The sequence below is a fragment of the Lichenostomus cassidix genome, chromosome 7 (genome assembly GCF_008360975.1).
Source record: "Lichenostomus cassidix isolate B80296 chromosome 7, HeHo_3.0, whole genome shotgun sequence".
In the NCBI taxonomy this organism is placed as follows: Eukaryota; Metazoa; Chordata; class Aves; order Passeriformes; family Meliphagidae; genus Lichenostomus; species Lichenostomus cassidix.
The window spans coordinates 34,900,911-34,920,707 of NC_139488.1; the positions used below are offsets into that span (position 1 = coordinate 34,900,911).

A 19,797-nucleotide genomic window follows, 5' to 3' on the forward strand; every position below is an offset into this window, starting at 1 on the left:
TTTTCTGAGAAAGCAGTGGGGGGAAGAAATCTGGACCCAAATTCCAGATCCTGGTTCCAGCTAAGCTTCACGGGGTGAGCTTGACTCTTCTCTTTAAAAGGCAAAAACAATACGGTGCCCCAATTATTCTTTTATTTTGCAAAATGTCAAACTGCATGTGATCCATTTAATTTCTACAAGTGTTCCAAACGGGAGAGCTGTCTAGATGTTCCTTTAATTGAGCAATACCCTGCATAGCAACTATAGTTTCAAACATTCCTGAAAAAGCTGCTGTAGACCTAATGCACCCACAGAGCTTCAGTTAGACTTTAAGCTCATTTTCGGTGTTAAAACTCTCTTTAACCTGTAGTTGTAACTCCTTATTGAACTTTCCTCATCTATTTTTCCTTCAGTCTGGCTTGAAAAAATGATGTGTTTTGTTTTGTTTTTTTTTTTTTCCTAAAGTTGTCTATAAAATCTTCCTCTCATGATGGATCTGTGCTATACACTCACCTCCCAGAGCTGAGAAAAGGTCACTGGCAGTTCACTCTCTCCTTAAAATTTGAAAGAGTGAGCTGCTCTGTGGTACTAAAGTTACATATAGAAGCTGTGAGACATAAAAACAATATTGTGCCAGCTTGTCAGAAATTCACCGAGCAGCTGCCCCTCAGGTTCCTCGTGGATGCATATGTACATATATATGGCATTTTCCAAACTGTGCAAGGTCTGAAAGGTAACTAAAACAGCTAAGCCAATTTATTCACTGAACACAAGACATGGCTAAAGGAGTGAAAATCCTGAGGGGCTTTTTTTCCCCCCCTTTTCTCCTATTTTTTTCCCCTCACTGGCAAGAATGTGGACTCCGTTTGTCATCCTGCAGGCCTACCTATAACAGTGCAAAGGTGAAATGCCTGAATATTAAGCCATAATCCATCATTGTACACACACTAATTACTTTCTGTCCTCCCCTCCTCTTGTCACCGTGGTCCAAAGCAGGTTTTCTGGGGCTGAGTACATTCATCTGAGATGTTTAGCTGCCACGCTCCACCGCATCCCTGTATGATCTGCCTGGGCTCAAGGCCCCCAGAGGAAATTTGTGCATGCATACTGTATGTGAACTTTAGATAAATAAATAAACAGGAGAAACAGCTTCCAGATAATTGAAAGCGAGTGAAGGAGGGAGCAAAAAGAAAACAATTTCTCAGGGGAGAAGCAGGCTGAGGTGGCAGGTATGATTAAAATCCATATGATTTATGAGTAGGTGCATTGCTAACATGACAAACCCTTAGTTGTTTGTTTGTATTGTTGCATTTGACAATAAAGTTTCTTTTTTTCCCCCACTTTTTTTCCCCTTCTTTTTTCCCCCCTTCTCCTTTCCTCCTCTCTATTTTTTTTTTTTCTTTTCTCCTTGTCTCCTTGCTGCAGGTTTTGCTCAGGAGTTAGCCACTCAGGAATTCCTAGTGCCTGACTGAGCAGTAATTTAGCAAGCTCTCTTGTGCTCTTTTCCTGTCAGCATTAACATGTCAATTCATTTTAATAGTCTGGGCATGCGCAGAGGGGATGCATTTTCTCAGTAGGTATCCCATGAGCCCACCCCGTGGTGCAGAAATGTGTTATAGCTTGTCTCAGGCCACAGAGACTTCAGCAGGTTTATTTTCATTATGGCCAAGAGTATTTGTTAAGACAAAGCATGAACAAGAGGAAAGAATACACAGAAATGAGACTTTAAAATATTAAAGGGAGAATCTACGTGTCTGATTGGTAATTTATGACCTGTGCTCAGAAATGGCTAGAGAGGACTTCTTTACATGATATCATCACGTGGGTTCAAGAAAATGCATGCTGTCACTTCCTCTGCATTTTGGAAATTAAAGAATATCATGCCACATTAGGAATTATCTGCAATCATGATTAATAGTTGAATAGGTTTTTATATTAAACCAGAATTTACTTGCCATCTTTCTCATTAAAGAGACTTCAGACAGGTTTGTATCTCAGGTTTTGCCTCCAGTATACGAAACCAAGGACTGTTCAGACCAAGAGCCAACCCTTGGATTGCAACATTATCTTTCTATCTAAAAAAAATAAAGTTGAATTTTTACACGCTTTAAACTTAGGAGTAGAAATTGTAGATTTATGAGAAGAGAAAAGGAAAAAATTAGAAAGCTACCTCTTGGCATCTGAAATGACATGTTTCCAGATGCAACCTAAATTAAGCCAAGGTATTTTGGTTGTACAGTACCTTAGTGGAATTAAATATTTAAGCACCCGGAGCTGTGGTATCAACGTCCGTATGGTGCAAATACTTCTTCAGCCCAGCTGGACTCAGCTACATTATCTCAGTGACCTGAAAAAGGTAAGATTATGGTTTACTTTTAAAGGATTCTTTTCTCTTAAGGAAAATATTTTTTTTTTTGTGTGAAGTCCTGCCTGTCTTGCTCTCTGCAGGCACATGGAAGATGCAACGTCCTCGAACCGTGTTGGGAATATTCTCATTCTCCTGTTGAGTAGGTGGAGAATTATGTCAGGAATCTGAAGTCTGGCCTAGAGATTCCCTCTCATCCCACTGTGGAAGGAACAAACTAATTTCCCCAAAAGAGGAATGCACAAAGTACCTTTTTTAAGGAGCAGGCTCTGCTCGGTGCCTGTCAGCAGGGCTTTTCTCAAAAGCAGTTGGCACGAGACCTCGCGTGACAAAACATTATGGCACAGGGCTATAGAAAAGCCAAACAAACCCATGCTTTGAGCTGAGTTATGTCTGTCCACTGGTCAGACAGTTGCTCTTTATGGACTGAATAAGCGAGTACAGTGACAGAGGAAATGCTGAGTCTGAGGCAGAGCTGCAGCTCCTGAGAGACAGCACATCTGCTAAAAGAAGGAGTGGTGACGTGGTCTGGGCTTGGTGTCTGGAGGGTAGCACAGGACAGCTGAAATTGTTTTCTGGTGAGCCATTCCTACAGCAGCAAAAACGCAGCTCAGATGAAGGGAATGCTCAGACTGTGCCCACCACCATGAGGAATAATTATACAGGGAAGGAAATGTCAGGAGATACCTGCTCGGTGAGAGCCTAGGATCTACCAGAGGGGTGGTAAAAATGTCCTGGATAGTTGTGGATGTGTGTCACCAAATCATCAAGTCACCACAGTCCTGTCCCCCTGGGAGGGTTATTTTGCCATCAGAGTGACTGGTGGGTCTCGAGATCCTTCTCTGTGTGTTTTGAGGAATTTGGGAAACTTTTTCTAATATTTTCCAGTCAAGAATTTCCTTCTAACATCTAATCCAGATCTTCCCCCTTTAGTTTAAAAAATTCCCCCTTGTCCTGTAACTACCTGCCTATTTAAAAAGTTAGTCTCTGTATTTTTATAAGCTCCTTTTAAGGGTTTTATTTTCAGGACAAAATATAGATAGGTCAGGAGGCCATCAGCCTAAGGTTTTCTGATATAAGTGACATTAAAATATTGTCAGGTGTGTTTTTAGGAGTTGATGTGCTTGTCATTGTCTATGGATTTGTTTACTCATATGATCCAGTAATTTAAGCCATTGGCTAATTTTGCTCAAATTTTGCTGCTGGCCAGGAGACACAACCTTTTTCTGCAAATAGTGGATAAGGTAGAGAAGCATTTTGAATCAACCTCGTCACAATCACTGTGATCTCATTAGGTACCTGACAGTCCACTGCTGGAAGCAGGAGGGAAGAGAAAGAGGTGTTAGGAAGAGCCCAACAGCAATAAAATCCTTAATTCAGCTGTCTGTGTAGCTTCTCCTAAGTCTAATAAGTCACAGAGCCAAACTTTGCTCCGTGTGGGAGTTTTCCCCTAATCACAGTCCAGGAAAGGATGCACTGCCAGCTCCAGATAAGCATGATAAGCAGAGGACGGGTTTTGGGAGCTGATTCCATGTTCTGTCTCTTCCCATCGAGGCTAAGGGTTCATGCAAGGAGGTGAATCCATCTGTGCCAGACTTTACAAACACACTCTCTCACCCTGCAAGTTTTACTGCCAAGTTGCTCTACCTTAAATCACTCGCAAGTAGGGTTTGAACTGTAATTCATGTTGGGTTCTGGCAAAACCGGGGATAAAGATGTAAGAAGTGTAATGATTTGGTTCCTGAGAGAAAAAGCAGGGGAAGGGGAGGGGGTGTGGGGTGTGGGGGCACTTTACAGCCACATGGCAGTTTCACCATGTGGGAAAAATGTCTTCTTAACTCTAAATAGCAAAATTGCAAAATCCTTGAGCATTTCAGGGAGATCAGTCGCAGCGAAGAGCAACACAAGAGGCAGGGAAGGAAAATCTGAGGCTTTAGGAGCAAGACAGGCAAAGCTGCTTGAAGGAAGGGTGCATGGCATGAACTCCCCAAATTTACACAGGTGTGAACCTCCTGAATTTCCTGATCATCAAGAAGAGACTCAAATTTGCCAGGGAATCTCCCAGCCCAATGGGGCAGGAGGACCCCATCATCATTTCCCATCCACCACACAGCCAAGTGAGGAGAAAAGTAATTGCTTTGGGTAGGAGGCACAATAAGACATGAAATACAAGCATGTCTTTCGTAGAATTTGTAGGCCATAAAAAGTATTTTAATGACATCTGGTGCAGGGGCGTGTTGGAGCTTAATTAATTAATCCTTGCAAAGGACTCGGAAATTCTGGGATCAAAGGTGTTGCAGAAGTGCAAAATGCCATTATTATACCTATAAATGTGTGCTTGTTAAGTTAAATGCTGTTTATTTATTGCCACTATATACTTGTTCAGCAGTATATATCAAGTATTTTATGAACATTTTAAAAGTACAGGTTTTTATCACGTAAAGCTGTCCCTGTCTCAGCCTTCTGCACAGGCTGTCAGGTACTGCTGGTACTGAATCTCAGAACATATAATTGAGTCTGATAATGCCTCTGCTTGTAGGTTTGTTTTAATTTTTTTTGGTGTGTCTGTGGTGTTTTCCAGTGTGTAATATTAACATGGATGCTGCTGCACAAGGAGCAGAGATTATGCACAGCGGTCCATAGCCATGACTAAAACCTCCAAAATTAACTTCAGGGTTGGTTTCAGCTTGGTACGTGGTGACAGTTTTCTGTTCCCTCTCTCTCTTCCTTTCTGTTCACAGAATCATTAAGGCTGGAAAAGGCCTCCAAAACCAGGTCACAAAGTGTCACACCTACTCGTGCTTTGAACACTTCCAGGGCTGCTGACTCCACCACTGCCCTGGGCAGCCTGTTCCGATGTTTATCCCCCCTTTCAAAGAAGAAATTTTTCCTAATATCCAACCTGAACCTCCTCTGGAGAAACTTGAGGCCATTTCCCCTTGCTCTATCTTATATTCTAACATCTGTCCTACACCATTAAAAATATTATATTTAAGTGTGTCAATTCCATGCATAATTTGACTAAATTCATTGAACTGGGTCTCCCTCCCACCTAGATTTTTTAAATTTGCTTGGGTTTTTTTTTTTGTTGCTTGTTTGTTATTTTTTTTCTGTGTAGCGATTTATAAATAATAGAAATCATAATCAATGCTGTGTTCCCACTAATTCAGAATTTAGCATTGGAAATTGTTTAAAAATCAGAGGAGCAATGCATGTGCATCCTCAGCAGTCAGAATGCAAAGTCGTTTTTCCTCCTCTATTTGAGTATATAGTAAAATTATTCTTTCCCTTAGATTTATTTCAGCTTTTGTTAAATGATTGGCTTTATGGCTTCCCATAGTTACATGGAATCTTCTGTCTGACACCAGATATAAAAAGTTTAGAAATCCACTCCCTGTGATTCATAGCAGCATTATTTAGACTAAATTTGTAAATTCTGTTCAGATGACAATAGCATCTTTGTAAGTCTTTTAAAATATAAATGAAATATGAGTTTTCTTTCAAGGTACAAAATGTCATTAAGGGCTCAGGTGGTTAAAATCAACATGAAAAATACATGCTGCATTTTCCCTCCTTAAATGCAATAATGTAATCAGATTTCAAGTCATCTTACCTACCTCACTTACAGCTTTATGGAGATTAATTAGTTTTTAGCCCCCAGTCACATGATCTTTTCTGACTGCCATTTAGCTACATTTGCTATCTGACTTGAACCTGTAAGCTGTCTCCAGCCCCAGAGGACAGATTAAATTTTAGTATTGGTTGCCTTCTTCCTTTGATTTAAAGGTAGATAGTTAGAGCCATAGTTCAATTATTCTTTGTTGTTAATTAGCCATGTGTTGTCATCATTTCTTTGGGCAAAGCACGTGTTTGAAGAAAGAGGTGAAAAATGGCTTAAAGAGTAGGAGACAACTTTCATGTGTTTGAGCCGAAAAGATATTTTTTTTTCCCGATCAGGTGCAGAGCCATAAAAACACTTTTAATTCTCATCTATATCACCCACCTCTCCCTGCTTTGTGTATGCCTGGCTTTTATGCACTGCTGATCGATAAGGTTACCTTCTCATTTCTGTAAAACGAGCTGGCCAGAGAGGGGGAGAGGAAATATTTTAGTTCTCTTCCCCAAGCAGGAGCGAGGCGAGTTTGTGTGTGTGTGTGGCTGTGACTTGGCTTTTGTTTTCTAAATTTCCCCCTTAAATTAACTTGAACACTTTTTCTATAATGTGATTTTATGTAAAGGGAATGTTTTATTCCTTGTTGAGAATGATTTCCAGGGCCATTTAATATCCAAATAAATTCCCTTCTTCTCTCCTAAGTGTATTAGAGACGATAAATGTAGATTGGATAAAACAGTGTGTAGACAAAATCCTGCCCTTAATTCTGGGTATCCTGTTTACTTCAGTGAAATCCTCCTTTCTCCAGCAAGAAAAGTACATTTTGGCCCACACTCTGAAAACACAAGAAATGGATAAGCTTCCGGGGGAAAATAGAAAGATGATTTTTTTCTGTTTGTGATTAAAAATAAAGAAGTAAATAATAAAAGGATTTGACTAGTGCTGGTGCTTAGGATGGTGTATAACTGGGCTCCTCAGCATATATAACAAAAGATCAAAGGGATCTCTGCCTCACACAAGCAAAGGAATTCTTGGAGTGAAGGCTGTGTGGTTTTTCCTTAGGTGAGAGCTGCAAGAGGGCTAAGATAACTAAGGTGTTATCTATTACACGTTGAGAAAACACCAGAGCCAAACCCACCGAAGCCTTTACACGGACATCACATGTGGCTTGCCTATTTGCCATTTGTTTCCTAAATTTCCTCTAATTTGCTCTTCAGCAAACATTCACCTTGGTTAAATAGGGCTCGGCTCAGCAATATTCCGCAGAACCGCGGCGTTTCCTGGCTCCGGCCACCAAGGCTCTGCAGGATTTTCGCTGCTCAGGTGTTGCAAAGCCTAATCCTTATTCAGGAACCAAAATGATCCACTTTCCTTGCCTGCGGTGCTTGGATCCCTGCCTTTGGCAGTAGCCCCAGACTCCTGCAGAAGATGAAGACATCCCTCCATGCCTATAGATGGAAAGGCGCCAACATGGATGCCATCAGAAGGACGCAGCTGAGCATATGCTGAGAAAATTGTGGCATCCATACTGTACATGGGGAAGGGCTGACTGAACACACCAGTTTGTTGAAGCTTATGGCCCTGAAAAGGAAACATAGGTTTCCTGTAAATGTCATTCAGGGATATGCTAACTGTTATTTCCTGGCGCTGGATCATGATGCTTTCAACACATTCTGTTCATCTACCTCTGCTGCCTGCCTGCCTGGCTGTGCACAGCGATAGCTCTCCTGTCTTCTCACCTTTCCCTCCTCCCTGTGCAAGGCTAAGGTAAGAGAGACTCAGGCGAAAGGAAAAGAAATGGCTTGGGGATGGAGCATCAAGGGAAAAAAAAATTAAAAGGGATGGTTTGGTGTTGTGTGCCTTCCCCTGGTTGCCACCTTACTGGTGTGCTTGGGCTCCATCCCTTTGACTCCATTATGGGGGAATTGGTCTCCCAGTGCCATCCTGCAATGGAATTTCATTTGTACAGGTTGCCTTCAGCCTTAGTGCTCACACCAGGGCTGCTCTGCTGAAGTGTCTTCAGAGTTTTCCCCAAGTACTTCCTGTAATGCGAGTTGTCTCTTCTTCTGCCTGCATTCCTCACATCCCTTCTTCCCTGCAGCTTTCAGGTGCTGTGTTTTGGGGTGGAGGGGTCAGCCAGAAGGGTGGAGCATCCAGGAGAAGCAGAATCAGGCAGTGGTGCCATGTCTGTGCATCAGCATCACACTTTCCACCTTGGGCTGCTACCTGGGCCTGGCTGCTCCTCCCTCCAGGGCAGAGAAATTAAAGGAAAAGAGGTAAATTCCTACAAATCCATCGGTGTAGGGTGCTGAGGGCATCCTTCCAAGCCAGGAGCACAGATCCTGAGCTTTTGTCCTGACCATAAAGGCGCTGTGTTATCTCTATTCCAGCTCAGCGCCGTACAATGCGCTGATGAAAAGCAAGTTTTTGTGTCTGGTGAATAAAGATCATTGTTTTGGGGATAATGAGGCTCCACTCCCTTTTGGCTCCCTCTGAAAGGCCCTGCCCTGGCGAGGGAGCAGTGCTGAGGGTCCGGGGAGCGCGTGCTGAATGCGGCAGTGGCAGGGCCGATTTTCACAGCCATCATTAAATGCCATGTGAGTGGGTTTGAGCTCCATTTTTCACTGTATCAACCCTCCATAAACAAGAAATTGGCCACAGGGCTGCCACCTCCCACCAGCTGCCCTTTGCCACCAGGCTCTTGTGTTGGCTTCATTAGATTTCCACTCCCCCCTCCTTGCACTAGTCAAGAAATTAAAAATTCAATATTTTCTAAATTTCCATTCCCATACTTTATTTCTATATTGTCATATTCCCAAAAATTCTATATTCATGCACAGAGCAAAAAAAAAGTAGATTAAAGCTGGATACCAATATGCCGATTTATGTCATACCATAATTAACATTTTAATTAACATGATAAGGAAATCATGACAACACAAAGTTAAGCAGGTGCTCAAATCATATCAGGACAATCTGGAAAACTGTGGTCAAAGATCCAGGTGAAACCCAGTGAAGCTGTGGAGTCTTTGAAATGCTGACATCTCTTTTTAACAGCTGAAAAACAAATACGAGCACTCTTTTTGTAAGTAATTTTATTTTGGACTGTCTGTGTTTGGGAAGCTCTGAACTAATTGTCACATGTCACATTCAGTGAAGCCAAGGAACCAAAAAAGGTCTTTTTATTATTATTATTTTCAATATGTGTTTTCACATAAGAAAAAAAATCTTAGGTTTTATAAGGGAAAACCATTCCCATTTGAAATAGGAAGCATGGCTTGCCAAAATGCTGCAGTAAGACCCCTGTGGTGCCAGGCAGGCAGCAGGGAGTAAGGCAAACCCCTCACTTTGGATGGTGGTTCTCTGGATCAGACAGGGAAAGTATGGAAAATGCAGGAAAAAAGTAGAGTTAAAGCAAGGAACATCAGTACTGATTTCTGTGAGGAATATAAGCCCAGGAGATTCCAGGGGTTTGCTGGGGTCTGGTAGCCCACAGGGGCTCATCAGTGGCCACCCCAGAGGTCCATGGCCCAGTGGGACAAACCACAGTGTGTGTATCTCCTGCCTGCTGTGGATTTTGGGGTGCCCAGTTTTGGGTTATCTTACCCAACCTTCTGTTTCTCCAGGGAGGTTTGAGGGCAAATGTTGGGAATTTTTGAAAAACTGTGCCACTTTGGAGCGTGACGTTTCTCCAGCTGTCAGGAATGCAAATAAATAAGAGAAAAGCCAAAGAAAATCAAGGATTTAACCAAACAGATCTATTTTACAACTGGCTCTGAGCATGACCAGCTTTACCTGGAGTGGAAACATCTCTGAACAAATGGCAACACCTAACACAAGGAGGCAAAGGAATATTGCTGTCAGGATGCCTCTTCCAGGCATTCCTATATGCAGAAAGAAACAATATTCCCTGTGTTTCCCTCCTAGGAGCGATTGCTCATGTAGGATGCATTATTAGATACCTGTTATTAACTAAGGCAGTTGAACTAAAGACCTGGGCACTACTGGACCCAGTTCATGGATATTTATTGCACCAAATCCAATCTGTAATATAGTGTCAGCCTTGTACCAAAGCAGGAGACAGTTGTATTTATGATTATTAGTACAATATTGAATCATCCTGAACCAATTACTGGTCCAATTACTGTGTCATTATTATCTTCTGAATAGGGCTTGATTTGTCTGTGATAAATATGATGCAATTAAACTACCTTTTTACATAATAAAACACTGCAGGTGTTTATTCTTAAGGGTTTACGGATACCAACAACCAATAGATTTAATTAAAAAAATCCTTGAAATAAATGTGAATTTCATTAAATTGTTCCAGCACTGGTGAATATTTTAAGACTATCTACCAAAAGATTCTCTCCCTATAATCTGTCTTAAAAGCTATGCTAAGTGCACAAAAACAATGACTTCAGCTTTTTAATGTTTCAATAATTAATAACATTTCTTTAAAGGACGTGTAATTGGTCTGTAATAGTATAACTTAAGAAACAAAAAAGTTATGTGGGTCAAATTGCTATTACCACTGTGTCAGTGTGAGGGATAAATGTATGCTGGCTTAATGAAAAATCTTCTTAAATTCAAATGTTCTGCTCCATAATTTTAAATTTAATCTTACATTTTTAGCACTACAGCCATAAACATAATATTGGCTTTACTCCTGTTTGGTACTAGCGATGGATAGAGAAATATGTTGTGCTGCCTTTAGATTGTGAAAAGAGCAAAGAAATAATGTGAAATTCTACCTGGAATTATTTTGTTTATCAGCTCTGGGGATAAATAGGTTTAGCTATGAACCACCTGAAATCAATATGGTATAAAAGGGTATAAAACCCATCACTGGGTTGGTTTATGCTGGTTTTCAGAAAGGAGAATCTCCTTTCCCAGCTTTTCTCTTGGGCTTCCCTGTGCTGCAGAGTCCGAAGGAATGGTGATATCTGTTTTCCTTTTCCCCATCCTCTCTCCCACTGCTGAATTCAGCACCTGATCATCAAACTGGGAGCTACCTTGTGTGTGTTGGGCTTGGCTTTCCTTTACTCTCTGTGAACTGTGGCAGCAGCATAGGATGTCAGAGCAAGACAAGGACTCCTGGAGACAGGAGGGATGTTTGTTATTGGAAATTTTTTTGGGGTTGGAGCAGAAAAGGCTCAAAATTTCTTCTACCAGCAGACATAGCTGAGTCCAGGATAGGAAGGAGCTTGTGATGCAGTTTCATCCACTGAGTCAGGGAGGAATGAAGGAGCTTGTCAGGAGCTCCAGAGGTGCAGTGATGCTGACCCACACCAAACTGGGCTCATGGAGCTCTGGCTCTGCAGCAGGGAAGATCCCAGGGCTCCAGGCTCCAAAACAACCCTTGCATTTGCAGGTTTGCTTCTGTATCTAAATCACATTTGATCTTTATCAGCTCGATCCTTTTATGCACACTTCCAGACATCTGTATTCCTTCCACTGAATGCATTCTGAGGTGATTTAGCAGAGAATCTCTCCTGACTGTCTAATCCTCAACAGGGGTGCTCATGGCTCTCTAGAATGGCATTTCCCCACTGCTCCTGTTGGCAGCAGAGCAGGACACACCTCAGCTTCCACCCAGCACCTTGGGATGTGCCTCTGCACCTCCACAGCTTCACCCATTCCCTCCCATCCATCCTCCCTGCAGCACGGGCCAGGCTGGATGATAAAATAAAGCTATTTTAAAAGGTTTATTAAGCAAGATGTAAGGTCAGGCTTTTAGCTGGAAGGCTGGAAACGAAAGGTTACAAGCAAAACAAACACAAACACAATCCCAGCCTAAGCTTAAACAACTGGATTCTTTTTCAATTGCTTTGTCTGGTTTCTCAGATCCTGCAGACACACTGCAGCTGTTGGGATTTGAAGCATCCTAACTTCTGCCCTAAATCCTGGTGCTGTGGTCAGGCAAGGCAGCTTGGCTTCCCTCCTCTTCCTCCTGTTGCTGTAGCTCCCAGGGCACATTGACACTGCTCTGGCTTGAGACAAGACTGATTTTTGGGTGGAATGACCCAGATGCAGACACAAAATGTAGGCAGTGTGCATTTCCTCCTCCTACCCCTCACCTCTTTGGCCAGCAGCAGAGCAGATCTGAGTGTTTTATCCTGGTCTGGGTGTTCCCACCTTGGCTTTGAGAGGCACTGGGGGATGCTGATGCCTTCAGCCCCACTTCTATTCCTCATTTCAATCTCAAGGGCTGCCTGCTGGCTGCTCTCACCCATCCTTGCTTCCAGCATCCAGGTATGGAGTAATTCCTGCATTATCCTTCCTGTTTGCTGTGTAGGACCTACCTAGGGGTCTGCATGGCTTTGTCACCCCCCTGAGGGGTTTTGGCACCAAAACCACAAGAAAGGATAGAGAGAATTACATTTTTAACTTGTTTGCAAACTTAAATCAAGACTGATTAGGGCAGAAAGCTGTGATGAGGAGTGATGAAATAACCCAGGTCAGCTTTGTGCCTGGTTGGGGATGTCACACTCTCTTGGATGACGATGCCCTGATTTAAATTAGTCACAGCCCCACTCCAAAGCACAGATCAATAAACACTGAAACAGAAACACACCGAGTAGGAGAGCTAAATTATGGGGACAAAAAAAACCAACAAACCTCCCAATGAAATGACAATCTAAAGGAAGCATCCTGGATAGCTAATGCTGATAATTCCTTCAAAGCAGCCAGCATATTTGGGATTTTACTGTAGGCCCTCTGCCATGAAGAGCTCGGGTCCCTTTTGGCATTCAGCACCATTTTTGAGGTCTGTATCCCCAAGATGTGTCTGCCAGGGAGCACAGCAGGTCTCAAAGACAAAAAATACTAATGGATGGATAATTGCCCACCTTGTGATAATTTACTGGGAACCTGATACTTTTATCATTTGTCACAAACAACTCCATGGTGTAATAATATAGGAAGTATCATTGGTGCTATAAAAAAAGTGATGGTGCAAATTACACTTGTCTTTCTGCTGAATGGTGCTAAATAGCAGGGAGTTCCCATTTTTTTATTGCCAGGATTTCGATAATTGTAGATGTAGTTTTGCAGGGATCAATTGATAATTTGGATCACATGCCATCAATATTTCATTTTCTCTATATTTTTAAATGAAAGGAAGAAGCCCAATTTCACAGTGGTAAGATTAAAAAAAGAATCTCATTTTGTTTTCCTGTCTGCTCTTAAGGAAGAAAGCTCATTTCTTGCAGCATAAAGGGATATTAATGAATGCAAAGAGCATTTTCCATATTGCAGAATAAAATTTACTGTTCTAACCAAAGATATTTTATATAAATTAAGAGTTTGTTTAAAAAAAATCGAAAATGGGAACTCAATTCTAGACAATGCTTAATTTAAACTAAGTGTTAAAATAAAAGCAATAACACTGAGAATAAATTAATGAACTACAATTAACTATATTTACAATAAGTGGTTTGGTTGGAAACACCTATTCCCTGCACTGATAAAATAAAACCTGCATTCTGCAAAAGCTGAAATAAGTTAAATGAAGATGCTTTTAACAAGGTTATTACTTAAGCAGTGACAGGTTTACAGATTTTAGCACCATTGGGTTTTCACAGGAGCTGCAGCAAGTGCTAAAATAACACACACCTTCAGGTTCATTAAATTCACCAGTGTGATGAAATAACTGATATTTTTCTATATTACTATAGTGCCTCAAAGAACTGACTATAAATAAGATACACTAATAACAACTGTTTGCAGTGCTAAAACAATAAAATAATTCTTCCAGGCTTATATGCAAAAGGAAGAAATAAGGGTAAGGCAGACTGTTAGCAGAGTTATATCTGGTGGCTTTAATTCTACTGGTGCCGTGCCTTCAGCCATTTACTTATCATAGAAATGCCCTATAAAATGTTTTATCACTCATTGTGGCAGGAAGAAATTTGTTTAAAGGCTACATAAAGAGGGGGCTCCCGTCCTGAAATGCTCTCTAATCTGGTGTTTATTGGAGCATTTCTGAAGACCAGCTTATGCGAGGAGCTGATTTTTAAAAAGGAGCATTTCAGATGGTAGTAAATCCCACATTATGCCCTGTTTTGGAAAGAACCAACGCTGGGGGGAAAGAAAGCAGATTTCTAATAAATCAATGGAGTGTGGCCTTTGGAGACCTGGGAGGCATATGGACAGTAATAGAGTATCCCAGGTTGTTCTGTGAATGATTCCATCTGGATGAGGGCTCAGTGTTATTCGCAGCCTCCTTCTCCCCTAAAACACCTTCCATCTCCCCTGCAGCCCCTCTCTCAAATGTCAGACCACCTGGGATCCACAGCTGTCGGGCTGAAAGTGGAGCTGCCAGGGCAGCCAAAGCCCCTCTGCCGTCAGGGGAAATTGGGGGAGTCAGTGCTGGGGGTTTGCCTGGGGTGTGGGATTGAGCACTGTTCCCTTTTATGTAAAAATGTGGGATTAGTGCATCTTATTTATAATGTCCCCTTGTCAATAGGACAAGAGGGAAGGGCTTTAGGACGGAGGTTAGGTTTAGATTAGAGGTTAGGAAGAAATTTTGTACTCAGAGAAGGGTGAGGTCCTGGCACAGGTTGCCTACAGAGGCTGTGGCTGCCCTTGGATCCCTGGAAGTGTTCCAGCCTAGGCTGGATGGGGCTTGAAGCATCCTGGGATAGTTGAAGGTGTCTCCTTCTATCAGGAGGTTGAAACTGAATGATCTCAAAGGTCCCTTCCACCCCAAACTGTTCTGTGGTTCCATGGTTCTGTATATATGTGTGAGCACATGTGTATATCTATATAAACACTCATGTGTTTAAACATATCTTTGCATACAGAAGCAGTTGAAATAACTGTTCCCAGTGTCTGCTTTCAGTCTCCACATGGATGATGCCTCCATGCTGATGGAGAGGTAAAGCAGGAGTCAGAGGGCCTAAACCACATGGAAATGGGCTTAATTCACCCCAGAATGTCACTGGCTTCTTGAATTTTGCAACATTGTACCTTTCCTCTGAGCAATTTACAATGTCATTCTCTGGTAGAATCACAGAATCACAGAGGGGTTTGGATTGGAAGAGACCTCAAAGCTCATCTCAGTTAAGTGAGATCGGGAGAGCACATTGCACCTGGGCAAAAAGCTTTTAATTTTTTCCCTTAGTTTATAGTTCCCTGTTAACATCTGCCTGAGAAGAGCAACAGGACCATTTTATTGGTGAATATGCAGAGCCACACTGATATTAAATAATTTCTTAGGCCTCAGACACAAAAGAGTTGTTACTGGCCCATAAGTAAAAAAGATGTTTTTCATTAGAAGTTTTTTTATCTCAAGGAGTTTCTCTCCCACCTGGAATTTACACAGCTTGGACTTACTGATCTTTCAGAGCTATTAATCCATTTAGATTTTTTGTAAACTGCGTGAAACTTTGGGAGCAAGTTGGGTTTGAGCGCCTGGTGTTATTAATAATTTACGCTTCATGCGAGAAGAAAATTGATCCGAAGCATCCTGGAGAGGCCAATCCATGCTTTCTCTGTGATTAGCTGAGACACAAACTAAATGTGAGGAACGAACGGAAAGATATCGTGGAGAAAAGCTGCACAGACCCATCCTGAGCCAGGAGGTGTAGAGCTGGTGAGGGCTGTAAAAAGGGAAGAGCACGGTGTCCTTTGAAGCCCGGTCATGGAGACAAGGATGTGGGAAAAGATCCTGCAGCAAAAAGTGGTCAAAAGTTCTTAAGAGGAGGACGAGAGCAGCTCTGTTTCCTGGAGGCAGCACTCCAGATCAAACAGCTCTTTGTGGAAATGTTCAAAAACAACCCAAACCACCTCATCCTGGGTTAAAGATGAGCTCCAGTACCTGGGGCTGGATGGGAGGTCAAAGGAGGAGCACTGGGAGACATCAGTAGATGCTGAGGCTGTGCTGGAGCTATGAGATGGACCTGTTGTGTCAAAGGTAAGAGTTTATATTTTCTCCTAAGAAAGAAAAATGTTCAGAAAATAATCCCTAATGGAATTTGGGAAGTGTTTGCTGAGCTTTAATTTCATCCTGGATACACTGATTCATCCTTTGTTTCTCTTTGCTGTTCTTGTATTTGAAGTAACTTCTGTCCTGCTGGATGTGTGACCCAGAAATACAAGAATTTCACAGTCTCTGAGGAAATGTCCTGGAGGGAGGTTTTCTGGAGCTTTTCAGCTGGGAATGGGGCCTTCTGACTATTTGTTTACCTCAGAGGGAGCCCAGAAGAAGGATGAAGTACTGGAGTGAAGGAGGTTGTAGAGAGGTCTCTGCAGGCACCTGCTGTTTCTGGAAGTTTCTGTTTTGGGGCGTGTGCTCACTTTGAACAGGTAAGAACCATGGACTGGTAGAACATTTGATCAGATATTTTTCCTACATGTTTTTTTTTGAATTTTTAAAAATTTAATAAGCACATATATGAATGCTGGAGGTACTTTTTGTCTTTGTAAGTATGAGCTGTATAGATATATGCATGTACATATTTATGTGTCCTTATCAGTCTTGATACCCTACTTGTTACTGTGATAGTGTCATCTAAATTCTGTCATACTTGGTTCAGGACAGATTCGTTAACTGTTCTTTCAACCCTAGCAAATGAGTACCTATTTCAGTGAGGAAAATCCAGAATAAATCCCTTGATTAGGGGAATCAGATTCTTTTACCATTCTTGCTTAAAAATACCATGAAATGCTTACACTCAAAGAAAAACGAGATCTCTGACACTGAAAAATACAGTTAATTAATATGGTATGCTGAGGCATAATAATTGAATTATATGTTTGTACAAATTGGGTTGAAGGGACTTCAAAGATCATCTCCTTCCACCCCCTGCCATGGACAGGGACACTTTCCACTGTCCCAGATTGCTCCAAGCCCTGTCCAGCCTGCCCTGGGACACTTCCAGGGATCCAGGGGCACCACAGCTTCTCTAGACACCCTGTGCCAGGGCCTCCCCACCCTCCCAGGGAATAATAATTCAATGGTAGCACATTGTGGTCCCAAAATGTTACTGCTCTGGTCCTTGACACATGATGGTTTGGCACAAAACAAGTCAGTTGTTTACAGCCTGCAAGCATCACATTCTAACCACCAGGAGTTGTTTTCCTCTGAGCACACCTGTGTGGCACCACTCTGGGTCACTGCACCCATGTTCACCCCTCTGTGCCTGCAGGGTTTGACCACGAGGAGCAAACACAGCCTGGGGACAGGTGACATGTCAGAGTAATAAACTGTCACCGTGGGTTTGCAGTCCTTGGCTGGTCTGAGATGCTGGTCAGGGTGCCAAGTTTAAAGCTGTTTCTAATGGCTTGCCACTTTGCTGTTGAAAACTGAAGTAGGAGTGGGAACACGTCGGCTTCGCCCAGCCAGTAATGGTGCTTGAAGGTGATGAGCACCAAAATACTTTTTGGCCACTGATTCATTTGTTGTTTCATTTTTGTTTGATTCATTTTCTGTTGATTAGTTTTCTCTAAATTCCAAAGGGGAAGATGTCAATTTTTTGCCTTTTTATTTTTTCTTTCCCTGGGGGTTCAATGCTTTCTGCAGCTTTTGCAGAGTGCCAGGTACACAGCCTGGTTTAGGAAAGTCATAGTCTGGTCTGCATCCCTCTCCCATGGGGCTCACAGGAAAAGCAGGAGCTTGAGAAGCAGAGTCAAGGTCTGGAACCATCAAATCCTAGAATGGTTTGGGTTGGGAAGGACCTTCAAAATCATCCCATTCCACCCCCTGCCATGGCAGGGACACCTTCCACTATCCCAGGCTGCTCCAAGCCCTGTCCAACCTGGCCTGGGACACTTCCAGGGATCTAGGGGCAGCCACAGCTTCTCTGGGCACCCCGTGCCAGGGCCTGCCCACCCTCACAGGGAAGAATTCCTTCATAATCTCTAACCTACCCCTGCCCTCCATCAGTGATGTATTTCTCCTTCACAACATCAGTGTACTAAGTCTGCTGGAGTTTTTAGGCACATTTAAATAGTGCATCACTGAATCCTGGAAAAACATGCAGAGATCTTCTCCATTTCCTGTTTGATTTATTGTCTTCGTGAAGGTTTATCATACTTCCATACATCCAACATTCAAATACCCTTCAGAAAGGGAATGCTGGTTGAGATTCTGGAGGTCTCTGCAGTGGTTTTGTGAAAGTTGTCTGGAAAAAGGACAGAGTCTCCTGGTGAGAATTTGTGGCATGAAGGTCTGAATAAGAGGAACTGTACTTTCCACTGCAACGCTCACGTTTCAGCCCGGAGCTTTCCCACATCTCATAAGCTGCTTCAAGCCTGTGCAGCTCGCAAAGTGGGGAAAAAAAAAGGAATTGAAGAAGCAAAAATAAATATTAAAGCATGTAAGAATTAAATATCACCTATTCAAATAGCAATTATGCCGTTGAAAACAAGATCACCACACCTGTACAAGAAAAGACAACCAAGCCTAAAACATCTGTTTGGATCCACCTGCCAAGCACCTGTTCCGCTGTTTCAATGCCATTTGATTGCTGGAGATGTAGAGGCTCTTGTGAGGTAATGAGTGATTTTACATTATGCATGATTGAAAACAGGTGTTCTAATGCTGTACAATTCTATGCATGAATAATTCAGTTTGTTTAGAGCAAGATCTTTAAAAGAAATATGGTCTTTATTTTTTTTTTTTTTATAAATATTAAGGTTATTCTCTGCAATGTATGGTGGCTGGTCTTTTCAGCAGGCTCGCTGATGACCATTTTTGTATAATTTTATGGGTAGGAAATAACACCGTGAAAGGTAAAAAAAAAATAATTATACCTAAAGCACATAAGCAACGAAAATTGAAAGCTTTCTTTAGCAAGGAGGGGGGAAAAAACCTGTCAGTGTTCTAAAGGAGAAAGCCAGATGACTTTTGGCAAAGCCTGCTTCTCACCACTAACAAAACAGCCCAAGAGCTTAATTATAGAGAGGGGTGAATGTGCCTGAGGGATAAGTAAGTAGCTAGTCCATCTCTTGGTCCGAATTCCAGCTGAGTCTGAATACGTTTAAGAATTTGGGTTGTTTTTTTTCTCTCTCTCTCTTTCTCCTCATGATTATGAAAAGGTTTCTCGCACAGTTGTATGCTTTGTGCTGATGGAAGATGCTGCAGGCTCAGGTCCTTATCCGCAGACCAGTTTCCATGCTGGGAAGTGCCGGATAAATCAGCCCATGCTCCTCATCATGGAGAATTCAGCAGCTGCTTGGGATCATCTCCCAAAGATGAAGGAGATGTGGAAGTCAAACTGAGAGATGCAGCCAAGCTTGCAGCATCCCCTCTTCCTCTTCCCAAGGTAAGCAGTGCAGCTGGCATGGCTTCAGCCATGAGAGTTTTGAGCTGGGATGAGATGAACTTGAACAGCCAAAGGTTTTCCTGTCACAATGTGTGTCTGCTCTCTCCTTGCTCCCTCAGCTAAGGATGCAATTTAGCTTAGCAATTTTAGTTTAGCAGCAAGGATTGTAATCAGTGTCTGTTGTGGTGTTAGTTTTTGTTAGGGAGTCTTCTGTGGTGGGCAAAGTGAAATCTTGCTGAGGGTGAAGGGAGTAGAGAAACTAAGAGTGAACAGAGCATTTCAGGCCACCCAGATCTTCCTGTCCATTGCTGCTGATGGAACAGTGAAGTGGGGAAAGAATCAAAGAGAAGAAAGAAAATGAAATCATTGATTTGGAAGGAGGAATGAACAAAGGTTTCCCAGACAGGTGGTGGATGCCACATCCCTGGAAACATCCAAGGCCAGTTTGGACCTTGGGCTCTGAGCAGCCTGGTCAAGTTAACCACGTCCCTGTTCAATACAGGGCGGTTGGACTAGATGGCCTTTGAAGGTCACTTCTAACCCAAACCATTCCATGATTCTAGGAAAGA

At 42.4% G+C, this 19,797-nt stretch overlaps 1 long non-coding RNA gene across 1 annotated transcript; it reads left to right on the plus strand.

Moving 5' to 3' along the window:
• Positions 1–16,082: 16,082 nt before the first annotated feature.
• Positions 16,083–19,216, plus strand: LOC146434944 (uncharacterized). Its single transcript, XR_014853315.1, has 3 exons — positions 16,083–16,268; positions 18,311–18,455; positions 19,002–19,216. It is a non-coding gene; the product is annotated as an uncharacterized LOC146434944 (long non-coding RNA).
• The last annotated feature ends 581 nt before the right edge of the window (positions 19,217–19,797 follow it).